At 44.7% G+C, this 13492-nt stretch overlaps 1 protein-coding gene across 5 annotated transcripts in view; it reads right to left on the minus strand.

The window, feature by feature from the left end:
• PLCH1 (phospholipase C eta 1) overlaps positions 1-12715 on the minus strand; it is a 144308-nt gene extending 131593 nt beyond the window's left edge. For 3 of the 5 annotated variants that reach the window (XM_053390329.1, XM_053390334.1, XM_053390328.1), the window contains exon 1: positions 12543-12714. The gene's annotated coding sequence lies outside the window, so the exon portion shown is untranslated. Of the gene's footprint in view, positions 1-12542 lie in introns of all 5 variants that reach the window. The other 2 variants (XM_053390331.1, XM_053390335.1) reach the window with 2 other exon arrangements.
• Between the last annotated feature and the right edge of the window lie 777 nt (positions 12716-13492).

Consider the following 13492-nt stretch of genomic DNA (forward strand, 5'->3'; position numbering starts at 1 on the left):
AAATGCAGTTTCCTCAATGCAGGGAGGTATTTTTAAGGCCAAACTTTCAAATATGTGAATAGAGGGGAAATTGAAGTAACTGCCACATCACTTCATAATAGACAAACCGTTGGTCCGTCTAGCTGAATGCTATCTACTCCAGCTATGATTGGCAGCAGCCCTCTGGGGTTTAAGGTCTTTCTCAGCCTGATCTGGCTTGAACCCGGGACTTCTTTGCATGCAAACCGTGCCATCCTGCAGCTCTTCCCTAGGACAGGAGTTGCAGACTAAAAGCATCCAAAGCCATTTGGGGGAAACAAGTCATCATCAACATCAACTTGATGAGCCTCTTGCATAAGTACCGTATTTTTTGCTCTATAAGACTATTTCCCTCCTAAAAAGTAAGGGGAAATGTGTGTGCGTCTTATGGAGCGAATGCAGGCTGCGCAGCTATCCCAGAAGCCAGAACAGCAAGAAGGATTGCTGCTTTCACTGCGCAGCAATCCCTCTTGCTGTTCTGGCTTCTGAGATTCAGAATATTATTTTTTTTCTTGTTTTCCTCCTCCAAAAACTAGGTGCGTCTTGTGGTCTGGTGCGTCTTATAGAGCGAAAAATACGGTAACTAAAAACCCTAGGTTTCACTGATAAATTGTAACAAGTATGGTCACACTGAAAGGAAGGAAACAGATACAGGCTCTCATTTTTTTAGTTCAAAGGATGAAGGGAATCAGGGAAAGAACTGGGTGTTTTAGCAGGGAGTGGAAAGTTGTTGCTTGGATTCCAGGTCTACCTACAGCCAGCAGCCCACTGAGAAAAAACAGAGAGATAGACCCAGCTTCTCAAGACGGGTCTAGTAAAACAGCTCGCCATTACTCACCCACCAATTCTGCCAGAAATGGAAACCTGTTCTCTGATGCTAGTTATTTTTTTGTTTGTCTGTTTATTTGTTTGTTGGTAACCATACATACTTTGCCTCCACATAAACATATGAACAAACAAAAAACCCTGCAGATGCCCTCAAGACCCATTATAAGATTGACTCTATGAGTACACCAAATATTAGTCAAATGCCCTCTGTTTCTATTCTCAGTTTAACCTTTAATGCATTTTACCTTGCGAAGCACCCTGAGATCGTCAGATGAAGGGCAGTATGTAAGTTTTATCAATGATAATAATAAAATAATTTAAGAGCAAACCTATGAAAATCGCTGGGCTTCTTCCAGTTTGGAAGAATCTTTTAGTGTGGTAAAGGTAAAAGTAAAGGGACCCCTGACCGTTAGGTCCAGTCACGGACGACTCTGGGGTTGTGGCGCTCATCTCACTTTACTGGCATGACTAAGCTGCTTCTGGTGAACCAGAGAAGCGCACAAAAATGCCGTTTACCTTCCCGCTGGAGCGGTACCTATTTATCTACTTGCACTTTGACGTGCTTTTGAACTGCTAGGTTGGCAGTGCGGTACTTAAGAACAATTCGCATTTCAGCCTGACCAGTTCCATCTAGCTTGGCTTGCTGAATCTACTGCCAAGATGGCTAGAGAGGCTGCAAGATGCTACGAACCAACTCTCATTCTGTTCTTACTTCCCAGAAATCAAAGAGGCAGGAGGCACTTTTAATTTAGACAATATTACTGCCAATCACAAAGCGCTCTCCCTGGAAGCCTTGTCCTGTTCCAAAGCAAAAGGAAGTTATCTAGGAACAATTTAAGTAACGTGTGCATGTTAAGCTGGGCTAGAGGATTAAGGGACGCTTCTTGCAGCCTTCCAGGGGATGCAGACATCAAAAGAACCTCCTAGACAAGCCTTAAAACAGCAAGAGAGGGAATGTACAATTTGTTGTCATCAAATTACAACAACAAAACATCCACAACAGCAAAAACAAGAGCCTTCTGGTCAAAGAATCAAGATGAAATCAACCAGATTTACACCAACTATAATAACTCAGTGTCTCCATAGAACCCTGTGATTAAATGCTGAAAGAATCTGAACTAGTCTAATTAGCTTTTGCCATCCAATAGATGGGATAAGATGTCTGTAACAGAATGCCAGTGACCCTGCTGTTGGGGGAAACACACAAAGAATCACAGTATAGGAAGAGAGAGGGATTGTTTTCTGAGAAATATTTAAGAAGACCACTTAGGCAAAGGGGTGGGAAACCTGTGGCCAGTTAGGAGGCTTTAGCTGCTAGTCTCCATCTTGTGTTCAAGAGTGAACCAAAGATGGATTTACCTAAGTCAAAGGACCCTGGGAAAAGATCCTTTTGTCTTGACCTCATTGACCTTCTTGCCAGTAAGGATCCAGACACTTCATTTGATTCACCAGAAAACCACTGGCAATAAGGCAAAATGATTTGTAAGCAAAAGGTCACCAGATACAGGTTTTGTATCAAAAAGCCCTTGCATCTGGAGACGAGCATCCTCAACAAACCAGGAATTCCATAGAAATGAAGATGCAAACCCCACAGAACAATAGAGTCTGCGGACAAGACAGCCGGACTCACCAAGAAGCCACCAGCCACAGTCATTGTTCTTCATAGGTCCATTCAGGAGGATCATCTGAAGATGAGTCATTCTTGTTACTTGAGGTGCCCCAATCTACCTCTTACCAGAACCTGCCCCATTACATATGGAAGTTTTCTTGCCTAAAGCTTCTCCCCAACAGCCAAGCGCACACACATACAGTACCTGGATTTTAACCCATCTGCTCCATCCCCTCATTTTGACCATGTCTCACTGGTCATCTTGCCAAGTCACCTAGACACACTTTTGGATCCCCAACAAACTGATTTAAGACCAGGGTTTTTAACCTTGCTGTGTATATGTCATCTCTGTGGACCCTATGTATAAGCTCTCTGCACACCCCAGGAACATCTTTTAACTCACCACTGGACTTCAGACCCAAGGCTTGATGAAGTGTCCGTGCCTGAGATAATGTTTACTAATAAGGATCTGAAATCATGTTGAGCACAGACTCGGGACCTCAAAACCTAGGTCTCAGCTTCTTTTAAATAAATACCTTCTTTTTTCTATAATCTTTCTGAGGCCGGAGCAGTACCTATTTATCTACTTGCACTTTGATGTGCTTTCGAACTGCTAGGTTGGCAGGAGCTGGGACCGAGCAACGGGAGCTCACCCCATTGCGGGGATTCAAACCACCAATCGGCAAGTCCTAGGCTCTGTGGTTTAACCCACAGCGCCACCTCTAGAGTTGGGGTTTTCAAGCAGTCCGCTTCTCTTTCCTTCCCCTATTAAGGTTACTTAAAACCCTCTCCTAATGTAACAAGGAGAAAACAAAGACAGATGGCCTGCCTGGCAGCGTTGGCTGGTGTCTTTGCCCCAGGGGCAAGCAATACAAAGGAAAAGGGAAGCCGCACTTGAAGGCCCCCCAAAGGAGGGACGTGGACCCCAGGGAGGCAAAGACATCCTCTGATTATCAGCTGAAAGGGAAGGACATGCAAATGACTCTATTGTGCCAGCAGGGAGGACATACCACCTGGCTCTGCCAGGATGTGCCAGAAGAAGCTTGCATCTCCCCAGTAACTGACTGGGCCCCCCTGTAAGGAAGGCAGTCTCATAAAACCCAATGCTAAATCATAGTCATTATGTCACAAACTAATCACCAGCCATCAGAATACATCCCCAGAGGCAAGTGGCAGATAACACAGAATGATGATTAGATATTCCTTTAAATTTTCTGCTAATCTGCAGAGTACAGACGAAGGGTTGTCTTCTGCAATGATTTAGCAAATACTCTCTTATCCGGTGCCCTGCATGGTGGAAATAATAATGATAATTATCATTATCATGGTGGCTCCCAACAGAATATTAAAAACACGATATAACATTAAACATTAAAAACTTCCCTAAACAGGGCTGCCTTCAGATGTTTTCTAAAAGTCAGGTAGTTGTTTGCTTCCTTGACATCTGAAGGGAGGGTGCCACTACCGAGAAGGCCCTTTGCCTGGTTCCCTGTAACCTCACTTCTCACAGTGAGGAAACCGCCAGAAGGCCCTCAGCACTGGACCTCACTTTCAGTCGACATGAGTGATTTCAGACAAATCACTCTGATATTTTCAAATCATGCATAGCGCGCAATAACAGACTATCACAGTTTTGTTAAGTGTAGTGCTCTCTGGTTCCCCCTTTGGTGGGGAGGGCTGTTGCTCAGCAGTAGAGCATCTGTTTTCACACATAAAGGTCTCAGGTTCAATCCTGGGCATCTCTAGGTAGGGCTGGGAAACCCTTTTGCCCGAAACCCTGGACAGCTGCTGCCAGCCAGTAAAGACTAGCCATCCCCAACCTGGTGCCTTCCAGATGCTGTGAACCACAACTCATATCAGCTGCTAGCGATATATATTTTCTTATCTTTTCTTTTGTGGAACTCTGTTACACTTTCCCGCCTGCTCTAAACCATACGTATTGTTCAAGGTGAGCAGCAGTTCCCAGCACAGCACCATGATCAAATGCGAGGCAACAAAGGTAAGCCCAGCAGATAAATTGCAGTCTTCAGAGAAAACCTTGCTTTCCTGTGAGGCTAAAAGCCCTCCTGATTTTATTTTATTTTTAAAATGATGGCTATGCTTGGCCTCCACAGCTGGAATGAATGAATGAATGAATGAATGAATGCATAAATAAATAAATAAATAAATAAATAAATAAATAAATTCTTATTCGTACCCCAGCCACTCTGGGCAGCTTCCAATAAAGATTAAAAATACATTAAAATGTCACACATTAAAAACTTCCCTGAACAGGGCTGCCTTCAGATGTCTTCTAAATGTCAGGTAGTTGTTTATCTCTTTGACATCTGATGGGAGGGCGTTCCACAGGGTGGGCGCCACTACCGAGAAGGCCCTCTGCCTGGTTCCCTGTAGCTTTGCTTCTCGCACTGAGGGAACCACCAGAAGGCCATCGGCGCTGGACCTCAGCATCCGGGCAGAACGATGGGGGTGGAGACGCTCCTTCAGGTATACTGGGCCGAGGCCGCTTAGGGCTTTAAAGGTGAGCACCAACACTTTGAATTGTGCCCAGAAATGTACTGGGAGCCAATGTAGGTCTTTCAAGACCAGTGTTATGTGGTCTCCTGCTTGCCGGTTGGCCACTGTGAGAACAGGATCCTGGACTAGATAGGCCATTTGCCTGATCCAGCAAAATCTTCTTTTGGTACTGTGTCTTTAAAGCTGGCAGAACACAAGCAGAGAGGGGCCCTCCAAGTTTCATGGAATAGAGTTCCATAATTTTGGTGCCACTACTGAAAGGACCCTGTCTCTAGTCTTGGCCAACCATGTTAGAGGAATGAGGAGTGGGGAGGCTGGTTGAGGAAAAACAGTTCTTTGGATATCTTAGACCCAAGCAGTTTAGGGATTTTTTAAAAAAACAACCATGCAGGCTCCAGGTGTTTAGCTGTTGTCTTTTCTTATAAGGGGTCTTTAATGTGTGTTTTCCCACCAAGTCTCTAGAGATCTGGACCTGCCACCTGACAACAAAGCCACCTCCCTGATTCAGCAGGAGATGTAAGCAGAGCTGTGTCCTTGCAGGCATTGCTGCCTGTCTGCCTTTTGATCTGTTGTGTGCCATACCTGGAGTCTGGCTCACACAGGTGTGGGGTGGGTGGGCAACAGGGACATGGAGGGAAGAGGTGCCTTGCTTCCTGCTGCCTCTTGAGGCCAAGGCTGCGAAGCTAACCCCACAGAGCCTTGGGCTTGCTGATCAGAAGGTCGGCGGTTCGAATCCCCGCGATGGGGTGAGCTCCTGTTGCTTGGTCCCTGCTCCTGCCAATCTAGCAGTTCGAAAGCACGTCAAAGTGCAAGTAGATAAATAGGTACCGCTCTGGCGGGAAGGTAAACGGCGTTTCTGTGTGCTGCTCTGGTTCGCCAGAAGCGGCTTAGTCATGCTGGCCACATGACCCGGAAGCTGTACGCCGGCTCCCTCGGCCAATAAAACAAGATGAGCGCCGCAACCCCAGAGTCGTCCGCGACTGGACCTAATGGTCAGGGGTCCCTGTGTCTTTACCTTTAAAAGTGCAATAGGGCTGAGTAGACATGGTTGGGGTCACTCTGCAAAACTAGATCCCAGGCAATATACTCCTAAGTAGGGGACTATCAGGCCTTGGAAGGGGCTAGCTATATGTTAGAGATGGACTAGACATAGGGCTTTGGCCTGATCCAACAAGGTTCCTCTTATGGCCTTATTTGTGGCATGCCTCCCATCGATTCTTGCTGGTGCCAGCTTTTCTTTAATTTCAAAGGATGGCAAGTACTGTTTCACTTGCCCTGACTTTGTAGTCATCTTGTGTGAGCAGAGGGCAAGCTATCGATCCTGCTGAGTTTTATGATTAGTCATTAGAATTATTGGCTATTTAGTTGCAAGCCTACTCACCCTATGTTCAATTCCTCCCCATCCCCTTTTTTACACTAAAGAGAGGCATAAGCCTGTCCAAAATAAATAAATAAAACTCATTTACTGAGCACAAACTTCACATGCAGAAAGTCCCACCATAATCTCTGGCTAAAGGACATCAAGAAGCAGAACTAGAGCAGGGAATTAAGTAGACCACTAAAACAGCACTCATGGGTTTTTTCTATAACAGTCTGCCCATGAAGGGTTAACATATTTCCATAGGAAGGTCATGCGGCCAAGCTATGCATTCAATATGTGACCCAGGGCTTAAGCCAAAATCCACAAACTAATCAGTGGTGCTTTCATGCACTTCTGTCCTTGCTGTACAGATGGTGCTCCGCAGGACTAGCCATTGCTCACTGACATGTGAAGAGGTCATTAATCTTCATTGACACTCAGAGCAGCATCAATTTACATTTCACTCTATACAGAATTATCTCCTACTCAACTTCCTCCCCCCTGTGTGTGTGTTTTGCCATAAGGTGTGTCAATTCACCTAAAAGGTTTGTTTCCACAGGATTGGTTTTTGCACTTCCCACATCTTGTAAATTGAATGAAACAACGTAAGCTAGCTAAAGCATACAGACATTCACTCTCCCCATTTTTATTCCACATCAACCATATTTAAAAAGTGGCATCAGCCAGACAACAGCCTGGTTCACACGTAACGCAAAGCCAAACCAGAGTTTAGTATGAACAAGCACACTCTCAGAAAGGAGATTATGGCCACCAGCAGTCATTCCACTGCTGCGCTGAGCTAAGCTAAGCCATAGTTTGGCTTTGCACGATCTTGAAACAAACCATGAGTTATAGTCAAGGCTCTTTCACACTAAGCCACGATTTGGTTCAGAGTTACGCTTGAATGAGGTTGACAGCAGTTCTCACTTGTGAAAGCATACTAGTCTTTTCTTTGTTGTCCTTTAAAATCTTAACAATTAAACATACCCATTTCACATGTATGGTGTAAGCTGATCTCAAGTCAGTTTGCCATATACTAGCAAAATATCTTCTCTGACTCTTCATTTCGTAAGAGCCAGGGTGGCAAAGCATATAGTATGTTGGACTAAGACTGGAGAGACCAAATTTCAAATCTCTGCTCAGCCAAGCGATTCTCACTTCGGGTCAGTTGCTAATCCTCCATCTATTTCACAGGACTGTTGTGGATTAATTAGGGGTGGGATAGAGTCATGAACACAATTATTTACTTGTGTTTTATTCTGTGAACCACCCTGATGAAGGGCAGTATATAAAATTAATTAACAGCAGCTATGGAGCCCCTGGGTACCACATTGGCGACTCCTGGAATAGTCAAACAAGCCTAAACCTCTTTCAGACTGAATGTGAGGACAGCCATCCATTCCTAGCCCAAGACTCAAGAATACTTTCCGTGTTACACTGGATGGAAGGCAGGAACCTGAAACCTAGTGGGTAGTTGTCAAAGACAAGAACCCTATCCATGTTATAATAAAATTATTATTGTTGTTGTTGTTGTTGTTATTTACACCCCACCCGTCTGGCTGGGTTTCCCCAGCCACTCTGGGCAGTTCGCAACAGAATATTATAAACACAATAAAACACCAAACATTAAAAACTTTCCTAAACAGGGCTGCCTTCAGATGTCTTCTAAAAGTCAGATACAGTGGTACCTCTGATTAAGAACTTAATTCGTTCTGGAGGTCCATTCTTAACCTGAAACTGTTCTTAACCTGAGGTACCACTTTAGCTAATGGGGCCTCCCACTGCCGCCGCTGCGCAATTTCTGTTCTCATCCTGAAGCAAAGTTCGTAACCTGAGGTACTATTTCTGGGTTAGCAGTGTCTGAAACCTGAAGAGTCTGTAACCTGAAGCGTCTGTAACCTGAGGTACCCCTGTAGTTGTTTATTTCCTTGACATCTGGTGGGAGGGCGTTCCACAGGGCAGGCGCCACTACCAAGGAGGCCCTCTGCCTGGTTTGCTATTTCCTCACTTCTTGCAGTGAGGGAACCGCCAGAAGGCCCTCGGAGCTGGACTTCAGTGTCCGGACTGAACGATGGGGGTGGAGACGCTCCTTCAGGTATATGCCCATGCATGATTACCATAGCATGAAGAGGGCTGTATTTGCTGGCCACACACACAGTTACATCCCCATCATGTGACCCTGCCATGCTCCATATGTTGGAGAGGAAGAGTGTACCAGATTTTTGGGGTGCAGGTGTGTGCTAGAACCTACTATTTAGGACTCTCCAAAGCTAATGACTGTATAAATGTAGCTAGGGTGAGTCTCCTTCCCTAGATACTGCTCAAACTGTTTGGATCCTATAGCTTTTTCGTAGAAACCCATTCATGCGAAATGCACCGTTCCATCATTACATGCTTGAAAGGCTTTCTGCCATTGAAGTATCCACGGTTAAACACACCACTATCCCCCCTCCACACACACTCCCAGTGCTGATGCTTTCAGTCATCCTGGAAAATAGGCCTCACAGGGTGAAAGGACTGAGGCATTTACTCCATTTCCTAGGCAACCTCACAAGTTGAGTCGGCATTGTTAAATCTTGCACAGCTAGACACAGAGCCACCAGTTGATGACTGCAGTCTACAAAAATAGGTGGAAGAAAGATAGGGGGGTGCTCTTGTAATGCATCACTTATATCCAGCTGAATAACCTCCATGTTCTTCTGCAATATATCCTATGCAAAGCCAGCAAGAGTTTTGCTGCAACAGAAGCATGGGAATTTGAACCTGGAAAACTCTGGGCGATTATTGCAGCTTTGAAATCAGAGGGGTCGTCGTCCCCCACCTCGAATTTCAGACCCTGAATCTGTTGCTGGGATAGAAACTAACAAGATTCCAAGCATAGTCCCACGGTTCTCACATTTTCCTGGCTCGCATGACTAAGTAAACTCCTGCCTATGAAAAACCTACAGGAAGAGAAACAGGAGTCTCAACTGAGATATTCTAAGTTTGAACCAGCTCAGGAAGAAAAGAAGCCTGAACTGTTTCATACTGCAATAATGGACACATCAGTTGCATAAAGAGAAATGCATCCCTTTATTATCATACAACCCAAAGATGCTGGTCCTGCCCCTTTAAACGGAGCCAGGATATCAGCTACCAACCAGCGGACTCTCCAAAATGCACACCAACTGTATTGGAGGAAACAATGATATTTATTTGGAAACTGGCGCAAGAAAAAAGGGGGAAGTGGGGAGGTCACCAACAAAAGTTATATTGCTGGATGAACATCATAGCACTTAAAAAAAAAACACAACCTGCAGTGGTTGGCAGCTTGAAAGAAGATGGAGGAACAAAGGCAAAAGCTCGTCTAAGTCCAAAGAATTGCAAAGACTGTTGACACAAGAGACCTAAGCATATTGACATGCACCAGATGTAATCCTGTTGGTAAACAGGCACAGAGACCAAGACTCTTGTTTTGAAAGGCAAGGAAATGGTGCTTTTCAACTGGTTCCCTGAGCCTTTAATGGCTCTCTTGGGTCAGCAATGACAGCTCACCAGCGCCTTAAAGGGGCAGAACAGTGCCACAGGAAGCCAACAGGAAAAACAATCAACCACTCATCAAAGGGTTCACCTTTTGCTCCGACTTTCCTGTAAATCAACTCATCTGTTTAATACATAGAGCATATACTGCAAGAGAGGGAAAATTGGAAACTGGGCATCCGTATTTCTTCTCAAAAACCTCTCCACCGTGGATAGGAAGAACACATTCCCCTCTTCACTTGAAGATCAATCATCAAACCGGTCACTGCTGGCTTTGTTTACATATAACTTCATCCAATATCAAAACAGAAACGCCCAAAGTGTTTGGCCTCATTTAGGCAGCCACTTCTCTAAAGTGCTGTCAGTGATAAGATAGAGACTTTCAAAAAGAAAAGAATTCTAGGACATTCCTACTAAATAATAATAATAATAATAAATCAATAGCCTATTGGTCCTGCAGCCCATTCTGTACATTTACTCATAAATTAATTCACTCACTTATAGGAAACTAAGACCCACTGAAATGCATGGAACTTACTTCTGAGTGGACAAGTATTAAACCGCATTGTTACTTCCAAAGCACATAACAGAATTGGGATGTAAAACTGCCATGCAAAAAACATCACTGATTTTTTTTTAAAAAAATAATATATTGAAATATGCAACTGAGGGCTTTAAAGGAGGATGTGTAAGGAACCAAATCCATTCTGAAAGGGTTACTTTGCTGATAGTTTCCAACACAGAAAAAGTGAATACACACCACATGGGATAAATGTACGCTTACCCATTTTGGTATACATACACTTGAAAAAACACAGCACAAGTTATGAATACATATGTATCTTTATTTTCACCTTCATGGAAGCAATATCAGTTGTAGGGAAGTAGAGCAGTGCAAAGTTTTCCTAGACACCCCCAAAGTTCTATGGAAGTTAATGGAACTTACACATGTACAAAGTGAACATTTTGGCTTTCCTTCTAAATCGCATTTGCCTTAAATAAATAGTAGCTAACAGTTTTACTACCACCACCAACAACAACAGCTCCACATTTATACAGCACTTTCAAGTGTTCACAGCTGTGGAGATAATAGCTAGTTATAACCATTTCCTTGGGAGTAATCCCCAATTGAAATAAACTGGGATTTACTTCCAAGTCTGGAATGACATAACTTCTCACTTACACAGCACTTCTTTTAATTTACAAAGTGCTTTACAATATTGATTATGCTTGCCCACAACAATTGCAAAATGCTTTGAGGTTGGGTGGCTGTTGTTGGGTTGTTGTTTTGTTACAATCAAGTGCCATATAAATTGGATGAAATACAATAATAATAAAAAAATTCAGGCCGCTTTTCTCCCCATTTTACAGATTGCAAACTGAAGCAGAGAGCTGTTGACTTTGCCAGTCACTTAGGATGATGCTGTGCCAGTGGCACAAAATCCAAGAGGGCTTTCTCTCTCACTCACTCACTCACTCACTCACAAACACCAAATTCAGCTGAAAGGCTTCTGGTCCATATTTTAACCTTAGAATCCTGGACCAGGCTGATCAACCACAGTCAATGCAGGACAATTTATCACAAAGATCAATGAGCGTTTGTGAGAATACACGCTGCCTGGAAGCTGATCCTGGCCATCAGCTTCTCCTTGACTTGTTATCTCTCTCTCTCTCTCTCCCTCCCTCCCTCCAAAACATGCAACAAAGGGAGCTCTCCAACCCCCAACCGCAGAGGGAGGGAGAGGAGAAAGGAGCTGCCAAGGAGGGTGATGGTTTTCTGGTGGGGAGAACCCTTTGGTGAGAGAAGCTCCAAGCAATGACCTTTTTCCTGGCAGGAACCAGGGACGATCTGGAAAACCAGATGGGAGACAATAAAGACACGCTCTTCCCATTTGGCTCCCAAACGACTTTTTACAAGAGGTAAACTGCAACCCGGGAAGATGGGATGGCAAAACTCTCCTATCCCCACCTTCCCCTTTCCATCCATCAGCTTCTACTGGTTCCAACCATAGCCGGTTAATCCTCTGCACGCTTTCTTGCAGTGGCGCAAGCGGCCCAGCAGTCCCGGTGGGACTTTACTGTACTTCCCAGCAAACATGCACAGGAGCGGAGGATTAAGATTGCGGTGTCCTCGCTTATTTGAAGATGCCGTTGCAGCTTGCCAAAGGCAGTTGCAAATTTACGTTCCAGCTTAAACTAACGCGCTTCGGCCGGGGTTGTTGTTGCAGGATCGGAGACACGATCTGCCGGGGTATTTCCCAGGAATTCAGGGGAGCTTCTCTTTTCGCCCCGATGGGGCGCAGGTGAATTTTGAGGCAACCAGTTTGAGGCAAAAAAAAAAAAAAGACCACCTTACATTTTCAGCAATGCAAAGAGGGACTCGGCGTAGATCACCCTACTTGGATCCAGTGGGGCGGGAGTGTTCACATTGCAGATTTAGCCCCCTACCCATGGGCGTAGCCAAGGGGGGGCAGGGGGGCAGCTGCGTCCCCCAATCAATAAAAAACATATTTAACTGAGGTTCTGCCCCCCCCAAAACAAAAATCCTGGCTACGCCCATGTGGTTGCACCTTCCTAATAGACAAAGTGGCTGCGAGGCTAGCCTCCCCAAAGCCCCCTTCCAACGGCTTATAGCTCCAGGAGGTCGCCCCCTTGCAAAGCCCCTCACTCTTCTGCAGGATTCGCACTCACCTCTCGGTTCCCAGCTTCGGGACTTTTGCTTCTTCTTCTTCTTATTACTCCGCCACCCAGAATCAGGCTTGGCTTTTTAGGGTTTCTACAGTACTTTCCGGAGATCCGCGCCGGCACCAGCTCGCTTCGGCTGCCGCCACAACCTGCTTTTCTCATTCAAACATACAACAAACCACCCCCGACCGCGCGGCGGAGGGCTGAGAAACCCGGCCTGGATTCTGCCGGATGGGGATTCCCAGCTCAGCGTGCAGGGACACTTGCCAGAAGTTAATTAACTTCTCTTACATTTCACTTAGCAGATGCCGGAGCTAAAATCGGATTGACTGCTACAGTACCTTATCTTACACGGTGTCATTACTCCGTGCAATTGTTGTAGACTGCAGGTAAAACATCTGGGTTCCCCCACCTCAGCTTTTTGATGAAGCAGCCTATAAATTTTGTTAAATAAACATATGGTGCACATGGCTCATCTTTTAAGGTGTTGTTCAAATTGTTGTTTATCAGAAGAATATAACAAAAATTCTATATTACAATATCCATGCACAACAGCAGCAAGAATATTATTGGCCCAAAAATGGAAGCAAGAAGAATTACCGACGATTGAAGAATGGAGGATGAAGTTAATGGACTATGCAGAACTAGATAAACTAACAGGAAGGATTTGAAACCGGCGGGACCAGAAATTCACGGAAGACTGGAGAAATTTACGGACTATTTAAAAAGTATTTGTGAAGACCAGACAACGTTTGTAGGGTTGCAAGAAGTTTTGTGAGGAGTATTATTGGAAGTATTGCAAAAATGGAGAAGGAGAAGGATGATTTGTTAAGAGATGTAAAGGCAATATAAAGTTAAGAAATGCATAAGAAGTGGTTAAAATGGTGGATCATCAGAGGTGCTGATGGAAGTCTAAAAAGATTGTATAAGTGATAAGTTTTGTGGTACATTTTATA

Source organism: Podarcis raffonei, chromosome 5, assembly GCF_027172205.1.
Source record: "Podarcis raffonei isolate rPodRaf1 chromosome 5, rPodRaf1.pri, whole genome shotgun sequence".
Classification (NCBI taxonomy): Eukaryota; Metazoa; Chordata; class Lepidosauria; order Squamata; family Lacertidae; genus Podarcis; species Podarcis raffonei.